Source organism: Equus caballus, chromosome 11, assembly GCF_041296265.1.
Source record: "Equus caballus isolate H_3958 breed thoroughbred chromosome 11, TB-T2T, whole genome shotgun sequence".
Taxonomy (NCBI): domain Eukaryota; kingdom Metazoa; phylum Chordata; class Mammalia; order Perissodactyla; family Equidae; genus Equus; species Equus caballus.
Window position 1 is genome coordinate 48,032,672 of NC_091694.1, and position 10,654 is coordinate 48,043,325.

Below are 10,654 nucleotides of genomic sequence, written 5' to 3' on the forward strand. Positions count from 1 at the left end.
TAATTAATGTAGACCTAGCTTTACTCCTGGTTTACCACCTTGGTCTAGCTTCTTCTGTGGTGCTTCCTCCTGTCCCTCTGGCTTGGGGGAGGGTGGGTTAGGGAGTGGCCTGGTGGCCAGACCAGCAGAGCTGGAGGAGGAGCTGGTAAATTAGAGGTGGGGGGAGGGGACGACAGGGGCCCACTGAGCGCAGCCCCCATCCAGGCTTCTGGATGTGTTTGCTGCTGGCCTGAGAGCAGAAGGTGGTCAATCAGGCCTAGAGTCCATTGCCCTTGTTCTAGATCCTTCTACTTCTGCCCGTGTTTCAGCCAGTGGCTTTCACCTTGTCTCTCCCAGAGTTCTCAATTCCAAATGAAGACTTCTCTCAGCCGGCAACAAGAGAACCCATTATAAGCACCTAATCTCTCTGTTAGGGTTGGCAGATAAATTTGAGTTTCAGGTAATGAACAATTTTATTGCATGAGAAATACTTAGATACTAAAAAAAAAATCTGCTTATCTGAAATTCAAGTTTAACTGGGTATCCTTTTTTTTTTTTTATTTGCTAAATCTAGCAACCCTGCTAGTCCTCCCACTAGCCCTGGAAACTGCCGCCTCCTGACCCGTCACAGGCCCCGGTCCTGCAAAGCTGGTACGATCGGCGCCCTAAGGGAGCAGCAGGGCCTCCTCCCCCGTTTCAGAGGCGACCATGCTGAGGCTGGGAGAAGTGCAGTGCCTCGTCTGGGGTCAAACAGTGATCCGGGCGCAGAGGAGGAATCCTAGCCCTGACCGGTCCCGCTCCAAGTTCAAGGTCTCCGCGCTCACGCCCCTGGGCAAACCCCGGACCCCCCGCGCGGGCGGGGCTCGCGGGCGGTTTCCGCCCAGCGGATCGCGCCGGAGGAAAAGGCGAGCGCGAGCCTGCGGGCGCGGGGCAGGCAGCATTTGGGGCTAGAATATTCTAAGTGGTTTTGAAACCCAGCGCCTGTGAGTAATAATCCCAACCCTCGTCATTTGCATAGCTCTTTCCGGTTGACAAAGGGTGTCCCCAGCAGTGCATTAGAATCATAAAGAAAGCAGACAGGAGAGGGCTGGCCGGCGGGCCCCCGCGGGCACTGGGCCGCTTCCTGCGCGCTCCTCGCGCTGACCCTGAGCCGCTTCCCGGGCCCCGGGCTTAGAGACCGGGACCCCCAGGCTGGGGACGCGCATCGGGGGTCGGGCGTGCGCTCCGGGCCCGGTGCGGGTCCCAGCTCTGCCGCCGCCCGCGCGGGGTGCGAGCGTGTGAGTGTGTGAGCGTGTGCGGTCCCTGCCACTTCCCCGGCCCGTGCTTCAGGCCGCGGGGACCTGTCTGTGCGCCCGGCGACCGGCCGAAAGGTGGCTGGGCCGGACTTGGATGTGGGGACCTGAGAGCCCGGCCCGGAGGTGAGGTAGGGACGGCTGGCGGGAACGGTGGGCACCCCTCTGGGCCTGGGGGTGGGGGTGGGAAGACGTTGGGGGAAAATCTGGTCAAAACGAGACTTATGTAAATCAAACCTTGTTTTCCCCTTGACTCACAGGATTCTTTCGGATCCTTTACCTCAAGTTCTCACCTGCAGTTGGCAGAGGCGGCGAAATACTTGAGTTTTGAGTTTTTCTTCTCCTTTTTACGTGTCCTGTGCGGCGGGGGGTGGGGATGCGCTTTGGGCCACCAGGGTTTTCAGGCTGCCCGGGAACTCTTAAAGGAACATTAGGGGATCTTTCTGAAAAGCTAAAAACAAACAAACGCGTTTGAAAATAAAGTCCTGTGGATAATCTCCCCACACAATTTCTGTTTGGCCAACTTGAGTTTTTTTCTTTCTCGGTTTTCTCCTCTAATCAGCTGTGTGGAAAAGAGTAGTGGTGTTAAAGCTGATGAGGAAAGAGGGCCTGAGAAGGCACACTGATGAGACCACAAGTTACGGTTTTATCACATATCTGCTGCAAAGGGAGATGCTTGGGAAAAATCCAGCTGAAAGATTCCCTCTGGGAGAAACATTTGATATGAAAAAAATTATTAGATAATCATCATCAAACTGGATTTTAAAAGTCTGGGTAGACATCATTAGCCTGTTTGCCAGCTGGAAGGCTGGCTGTGTGTGGAGCTCTAACTTCCGGAGAAGGTCTTCATCTCAATCAAAGCTATGTAACACTACTCAAGTATTTTTTAATCAGGAATGCTAATTATTGAAGGGTCAAGGATTTGCATCAGGCAAAAAAGTTCTTCCCCAGATGAGGTGAGGGACAACTGGCACTGTAAGGTCCCAATCCAGGCAGGCCCCAGCCCTCTGGTCTCATCTATAAAAGGCGCCTGGAGGACGTGGAGTGGCTGGACCACTGGTGTAGTGTGGTGGGCAGTGGACATAGGGACAACCAGCCTGGAAAGCATTTGGGCAGTTTCTACAAAGCTATGCCTAGCCCCCTCTGTAGCCCGGCAACCTCATAGGTCCATCAAAAGACATGAGCAGAGGCCGCCTTGTGACCCAGTGGTTGGGTTCCCATGCTCCGCTTTGGCAGCCCAGGTTCACCAGTTCAGATCCTGGGTGTGGACCTACACACCACTCATCAAGCCATGCTGTGGCAGCGTCCCACATAGAAGAACTAGAATGTCCTACAACTAGGATATACAACTGTGTACTGGGGCTTTGGGGGCGGGAGGAAAGAAGGAGATTGACAACAATTGATGTTAGCTCAGGGCCAATCTTCCTCAAAAAATAAAGAAAAAGAGACATGAGCAGCATGCATCCCCAACCCCCTTGGGCACCCCCAGCCCACCCATGCCCTCACCACCTGATGCTACATGGCACACCAGCTCCTGCAGGGGCCCCCTCAGCCCCAGTGGGGAGCAATTTTTCTTTCATTTCGGTTCCCAGCGCCCCCTCCTCCCCACCCACCCACTCACCCTCCTAGAGGAGCAGTAGACAGGAAGGGTGAGAGAGAAGGCAGTCCTTTCAGTGTCTGTGGACATCTGAATCCACAAGCCTCAGGCCTGGGAGCTGCCACCCAGCCTGGCTCAGCACTCCCCTTTGTTTCTGCAGCTTTCTTGCTGGTCCCACGGGCTTCTTCTCTTCTGGGCTGAGCCCCTTGAGTCTTTAGGAGCCCCACCAGCCCGCCGGACACACCCACACCTGTTTGGTTTGTGAGGCCCACCACACAGCAGCTCCTGGCCTCCTAGGGGCACTGTGAGGCCCCAATGAGTGGGGTCAGCCCTTGAGTGGCCCCTGAGGGAGGACTGGGGTCAGCCCTTGAGTGGCCCCTGAGGGAGGAACTGGGACTAGTGACGTGGGACTTTCTCTCAGGTAGTGCTGTCTGTGGATGGGGTAAGTGGCTTCAGGAGGGAGCCTGCTAACAATTCCTTGGGAGTTTAAGAACAGGGGCCTGACCATTTCCAGAGATTCTGTGGAGAAAATTCAGCCACTAGTAAGGCCTGGAGTGTCCTCACCTGGGAATCTACTGTCCCACCTCCACAAGGTTGGAAACCTGTGGGGGGCATTTCCGGGGGTCACAATGACATGGGCTGCTACTAACATTTTGTGCCTACTAGAGTCTTGGCACCAGGCATACTAAACTCATGCGTGGGCTGGGAGTTGGTCCCATCAAGGAAGAATTACTCCTCCCGAATACCAGTAGTGACCCGCTGAGAAGCACTGTGTGTTGAACTGGATGACTTCTAGGGGACTTTTCAGTTGTAAGTCACTGTCATTTTAACATCCATTGTAGGGGTTGGCCTCGTGGCGGAGTGGTTAAGTTCCCGTGTTCCGCTTCGGCGGCCCAGGGTTTCGTCAGTTTGAATCCTGGGCGTGGACATGGCACCACTCATCAGGCCATGCTGAGGCAGCATCCCACATGCCACAACTAGAAGGACCCACAACTAAAAATACACAACTATATACCGGGGGGCTTTGGGGAGAAAAAAGGAAAAATAAAATCTTTAAAAAAAACAAACATCCATTGTAGGTGATATGTGGAATACTGGCAAAATAACCCCAAGAAAAGAGGATTCAAGGTCTGGGCACACATGGTTTAGACACACACAGTGTGTATGTATGTGCCTGTTTAAGCGCACACGGGTGTGCTCATTACCTACAGGCACACCTGAGTGTGCACAGGCACGGACAGGCACACTCAGGGTTGTACGTGGACTACAGGTGCATGTGAACACTCACAGGGACTCATGTACCTAGTTGCAAGTAATCCTCTGGGAGAACTCTGACTACCTAGTGGTGGATGTAGTGAGCTGGGCAGGGCAATGTGGGGAGAGAGGACAAGAGAGGGGAGGGAGTCCTGGGGACAAGGTGAGTGGAGAGGTCAGGCTTCATTTGGGGACCCTGGGAGGCTCAGTGGCCCCAGCTCCCTTTCTTGGAACTGAGCATTTCCGTGGTCAGCTAGAATCAAGCCTCTCCTTGGGGTTCTGCCCAGTAGCAAACATATTTGGAGTCAAGAAAATGCCATTTGTTCTGAGTGATGGAGTCAGCTGGTAGTTGGCAGGCACTGGTCTCTCGGGTTGATTTAGACACGTGTCCTTCTGCTGCCTCCACAAGCCTGTGTGCAGTGGGGCCCAGGGTGCGTGCAGGCAGAGGGCTGAAGGGCCTTTCTGCTGGTCCCGAGCACCCGTTCCTGAACAACTGGCTCTGCCCTCTGTGCTCCACCCCCACCGTGCCTCCTTCCTGCTGACAGCCTGTCCCCAGCCCCCTGGCTTTCTCTCACTCGCTTCCCTCCCTGACCAGGATTCCCACTCACCTGAGCATTTGGCTATAGCCCATGAACCTTCACCTGGCTCAGCCCACCCCCAGGAGCTGGTTTCTAGCTTTGTCTTGGGCCATATGTGGGACCCAGGCTGGACCAAGTTCTGGTGCCCTTAGGGACGGAGAAGGGGTTCAGAAGAGCAGAGGCAGAGAGAAGCCATTTGTAATTAATAGCTTAGGACCCAAGTGTGGGCATTGTTAGCCCACATGGGTACTTTTCTAAGAATCACATTTAAAAAATCACCACTTACAGTTCCATGTTCTGGTTCAACCTCAAGAACAGCCCCCAAACACACAGGTGTATTCATGCACGTACAGCTACACATGAGTGTGCATAGGCGTGGACAGGCACACATGGGTCTTGCATGCACTGCAGGTGCATGTGAACACTCAACAGATGCATCTCTTGTCTCCAGCAACTCGCTCTTTCAGCCTCAGTTTATCCCACTCTGACAGGCTGTATCTTCGTAGCCCTAGCTGAAGGGCAGAGACTACCCAGAAGGAGGAGCAGGAGGAGAAGCGGGAGGAGGGGAGGCACGAGGTGTCTGCACTCCACTGGGAAGGCCCAGCCTCCGGAAGCAGCTCCCACCTTCCGCTTGGCGGACTTCTCCAGCAGGGAGTAGGGTGGTACCTGGAGCTGGCTCTTCCCAGCTTGTGAGAGCTGTTTGGGTGCATATCTTCCCAACTCTGAGTTGCGATGTGGGGAGATGTTGACAGTTTGGCCTCGGTGGGAGTATTACCACGGTAATTGGCAAATGCTCCAAGACTCCCACTCAGTGGGTGGTTAAACACTTCCCCCACGCCCCTCCAGAGCAGAATCACCTCCTTTCCCGGATTCCCGCCGAAGCTCTCAGCCTCACCCTAGTGTGCATGTCACGGGCAGGAGAAATACAGGGGGACGGGGAGGGGAGGGGGGAGTGAGGGTGGGAATAGGCACTTCTACACCTAGGGTGGGCTAGGTGGGTGGGCAAGGTGGGTGGGCTGGGTTCAGTGGAACGGGGGCCCCACCCTCTTGACCTTGATGCACCTTGTCACCCGGTTGTGACTGTTCCCTTTGCCTGGAAAGCCTTTGCCTTCTCTACTTATTATAATCTGATCTTCAAGTTCCAGCTGGATTTCTCCCCACTCTGGAAGGGTTCCTGGATGCCCCTGCAGGTAGTGGGACTGGGGTCTGGAGCCCAGCCAGGGCCATGACTGCCGCTTACTAGCTGTGTGACTTTGGGTGACTTCACTGTGCAGAGCCTTGAACCCTTTCTCTATAAAATGGGAGTACCGATGTTTACGTCAACACAGAGCATTGAGCAAGGCCACCTGTGGGACACACACAGCAGAGGGCTGGCACAAGACTCACACTTGATAAATGGCCATTGCTTTTCCCTGCTCCCGTCCAGCCCGTGGCAGATTGCAGGCACCCCCGATTTGCCTGAGTCACGGTGACTGTAAACGCACCAACGTGGCCAGATTGGCTGTCAGAGTGGCTTCTCAACGAGTCCAGCTTCATGCTGTTTACGAAAGAAACGCCTGAAACAAGGATATGGAAGGTTTTGAAAGTAGAAAATACTAACCAAAAGAAAGCTGGTGTACCTCTACAAATATCAGACAAAATATTATTTAAGACAAAAATATTTGTGAAGGAAAACAAGTGTCTACATCATGTTTATAGGAACAACCTAGCAAGATGAGACAATTCTCAAGCTGTGTTACCTAATAATATATCCTTAAAACATATAAAGCAAATATCAAAAAAGTAAAAAGACAGCCCATGGGAGGATGGGAGAAAAATTTTGCAAATCATGTAGCTGATAAGGGATTTGTGTCTAGAATATATCGAGAATGCTTACAACTTAAAAATAAAAAGGTAAAGAATCCAATATAAAAATGGGCAAAGGATTTGAGTAGGCATTTCTCCGAAGAAGTTATACAAATGACTAATAACCACATGAGGAGATGCTCAGCATCATTGGTCATGAAGGAAATGCCAGTCAGAGCCACAATGGGAGACTGCTTCACGCCCACCAGGATGGCTAGAATCAAAAGACGGATGACAAACATTTGAGAGGTTGTGAAACAATGGGAACCCTCACGCCTGTGGAGGAAGGTAGAAGGTAGGATAGTGCAGCTGCTTTGGAAAGAGTCTGGCGGTTCCTCAAGCCGTTAAACCTGGAGCTGCCCTTTGACCTAGAAGTTCTATTTCTAGGGACAGACTCAATAAGTTAAAAACCTAGGTTCACCCAAAAACTTGTCCACAAATGTTCACAGCAGCATTATGTGTTACAACCAAAAGGTGGAACAACCTGAATGCCCGTCAGCTGAGACTGGATAAAAAATTGTAGTGTTTACAATATTAGAATATTAGAACAATAGAATGTTATTCAGCCATAAAAAGGAATGAAGCACTGACTCATGCTACAACGTGGATGAACCTTAAAAACATTATGCTAAGTGAAAGAAGCCAGACACAAAAGGCCACATATTGTATGATTCCATTTATATGAAACGTCCAGAACAGGCAAATCCATAGAGACAGAAAGTATATCAGTGGTTGCCAGAGCTGGGGTCGGGCAGAAGGGAGAAGTTGGGGAAAACGGGGAGTGACTGTGAATGGATACAAGAATTCTTTTTGTGGTGATGAAACGGCTTAATGTTGATTGTGGTGATGGTCGCACAACTCACTATCCTGAAAACCATTGAGTTGTACAACTTCAATGAGTGAATTGTATAGTATGTGAATTATATCTAGATAAATCTGATATATAAATGCACACATCCATACCGACATTTATGTATGTAAACTTGTCTCTGTTTTATTCTGCCTTCTGATTTCGGGTTGCTCCCCTGGAGAGGCCCAGCCTGGGCTGTCCCTCCTGTGTTGGAAGGGAGCTCCTGCCCTGCTTGCCTGGGTGTTTGACAAGGACGACCAGGAGGCCGTGTACCCGGGTCTCTCATTAGCTCTGGGTCAGAATATGCCCCTGAAAGCATGCCCTCCCCTTCTTTTTGGGGCTGGCTGGAAGCAGGCTGAGGATGAGGATGAGGGTTCTGCGAGAGGCGTAACCGGCCCACTGTAACCATTTAGACCACTTTGATGTGTGCAGTGAAAGTCATTCTTACTGGAGATTTGGGCTTTGGGACAAGTCTCCCTGGAGCCCCAAGCATTTCTCTCCGCCTCCCTCCCTCAGAACCCCAACTCTCTCTCTCAGATCTTCTCCCCTGGAGTCACGCATAGCAGTGTGTTGAGCATATTTTTTGGTGTATGTTTTATCTGAAGGAAGAAAGGGAAGATGTTGGAAAGTGGAGACCTCTCCCTGAGGCTCTTCTGTTAAATTGATGCCAGGGACCCTCAATGGCTTGCCATGGGGTTTCCTCTAAACCAGGGGTCTGCAATCTCTGGCCTGCTGGCAAGTCTGGCTGGCGGCCTCTTTTCGTTGAACCCTGAGCTAATAATGGTTAACACTTGTTTGTTTAGAAAGATACATTTCCCCTCCTCCTCCAGGAACTCCCCAAATCCCATAAGATCATATTCCTTTCCACCTCGTCACAGGCGGAACGATGATGCTCCGCCCTGTCAGAGGCAGCTTCTCGGTGAAGGTGTGGGCACCGGGAGCAAATCCAGGAAAGGGCATGTCCCTGCCCTGAGGGAAGGGCCCCTGAGAGCAAAGGAGGGAAGAAAAGGGGACCTTCTTCTCCTCTCCTGTCTTCTTTCCTCCCACCCCAATACTACCACAGAGGAAGAGTCTGAACTAGAAGAAGCTGGGCAATGACTCTACACCCGATGGACAGATGGGTAGACTGAGGCTCAGGGACAACCCAGCATCCAGCCCTGGGTCCTTTGCCTGGCTGGCTGAGTCACTGGAGACCCCTCACTTCGGGGGCATCCCTGGAAGGCACCTGCTGACCCCGTGTTCTTGGAGACCCTCTCAGTGGCAGACCATTTAGGTGCTTGGGCCCCGCTGTAGGACTGCAGCTTGGCCAAGAGGGGTCTCGTCTTAGTCTTTAGCGACACCTGGTGGTCACGGACCATCATAGCTCTGACTCTCCTTAAAGGCTGATGGATCCTCAGAAGCAAACAGCTTATCCAGTCCCTTAAGTTCATTTCATAGAAAAGGTTCAGAGAGTAGCACTGCTCCACCTGAAGTCACACAGCAATTCAATTCTTTCTTATTTAAAATGTGAATGGGCAGGACCTGAGTGCCAGGAACCGTGGCAGTGGGGATACAGCAGCTACCAAGACAGACAGTGGGGGAGAAGAAAAAGAAATAAACGAACAAGAGAACTGTCAGATGGTGATAGGGACTAAACAGAGTGGTGGACTATGAAACTGGGACAGAGAGTGACTGGGTGACTTTTTTTTTGAGGAAGATTAGCCCTGAGCTAACATCTGCTACCAGTCCTCCTCTTTTTGCTGAGGAAGACTGGCCCTGAGCTAACATCCATGCCCATCTTCCTCTACTTTATATGTGGGACGCCTACCACAGCATGGCTTGCCAAGTGGTGCCATGTCCACCTCTGGGATCCGAACCAGCAAACCCGGGCCACCGAAGTGGAACATGTGAACTTAACCACTGCGCCACCAGGCCGGCCACGTGGGTGACTTTTTTAAATGAGTGGTCAGGGTGGGGATCTTGGAGGAGGTGACATTTAAGCTGATATCTGAATAAGAAGAAGCCGGTTGTGCAAAGATCTCAAGGAGCAGCTTTCCAGGTGGAGGGGATGTTTAGATCCCTGAAATGGGGATGAGCTTTCGTGTTTGAGGAACAGAGAAAGCAGCATGGCTGTAACAGGGAGAGCCAGGGGAGGGCAAAAGAGATGCGGGGCCAAGACAGCAGGGCCAGATCCCCGGGGCCTGAAGGCAGGGAAGGAAATTCGACTGTACTCTGCATGCGGTACAAGCCTTTGGAAAGTCTCTGCCCTAGAGTGTTTGAGGCAGGGGAGTGACTTTGATGTCCATTTTACAAAGTTCACTCGGCTGCTGTGGACTGTGGACTGTGGACTGATGGGGGCAGTGGTGGAAGCAGAGGGGCCAGTTAGCATCCCACTGCAGTGGTCCAGGCAAGGGATGATGGTGGCCTGGACTATGCCGGTAGTGATGGAGATGGAGAGAAAAGGATGGCTTCAAACTGTGTTTAGAGGTGGAGTCAGCAGGGTTTGCTGAAGGACTGGATGTAGGGGGCAAAGGAAGGAAAAGACTCATTCAGCTTTTTTTTTTTTTTTTTTTTTGGTGAGGAAGATTGGCAACAGATGTTAGCCCAGGTCTAATCTTCCTTACCTCTTTTTGCTTGTGGAAGATTACCCCCGAGCTAACATCCATGCCAATCTTCCTCCATTTTGTATGTGGGACGTTGCCACTCATGGCTTGATGAGTGGTGTGTAGGTTGGCACCCGGGATCCAAACTCATGAACCCTGGGCTGCCAAGGCGTAGTGTGGGAATTTAAACCCGACGCCACTGGCCTGGCCCGTCATTCGGCTTTTTACTTGAGCACCTGGGTGCATGATGGTGCCTTAAGGGGTGTGAGAAGTTTGAGAGAGGAGGAACCAAGAATTCTGTTTTGGCCGTGGTGAGTTTGTGATGCCTGTTGGACGTCCGGATGGGGATGTCAGGGAGATGGTTGGAAATCTAAGTCTGAGGCTGGGGGAGAGGTCAAGGCTGAGGATTCGGATTTGGAAGTCATAGAGATGACCTTTAGCCCCATGATGCTGGCTGAGATACCAGAGAGAGAGGAAGAGAGGGAGAGAGAGAGAAAGAAAGAGAGAGGGAGGGGCCGCCCGGAGGCGCAGTGGTTAAGTTCGCATATTCTGCTTCCGTGGCCCAGGGTTTGCCGGTTCAGATCCTGGTGGACATGGCACTACTTGGCAAACCATGCTGTGGCAGGCATCCCACATATAAAGTAGAGGAAGACAGGCACGGATGTTAGCTCAGGGCC

General features: G+C 52.1%; 1 long non-coding RNA gene across 3 annotated transcripts; it reads left to right on the plus strand.

Annotated features, from left to right (window-relative positions):
- Nucleotides 1–298: 298 nt before the first annotated feature.
- Nucleotides 299–1,779, plus strand: LOC102150433 (uncharacterized). Of its 3 annotated transcripts, XR_011423065.1 has the most exons (3): nt 299–439; nt 554–962; nt 1,532–1,779. It is a non-coding gene; the product is annotated as an uncharacterized lncRNA (long non-coding RNA). The 3 variants fall into 3 exon arrangements; XR_011423066.1 differs by lacking the exon at nt 299–439 and having other exon boundaries at nt 865–1,397; XR_011423067.1 differs by lacking the exon at nt 299–439 and having other exon boundaries at nt 878–1,402.
- The last annotated feature ends 8,875 nt before the right edge of the window (nt 1,780–10,654 follow it).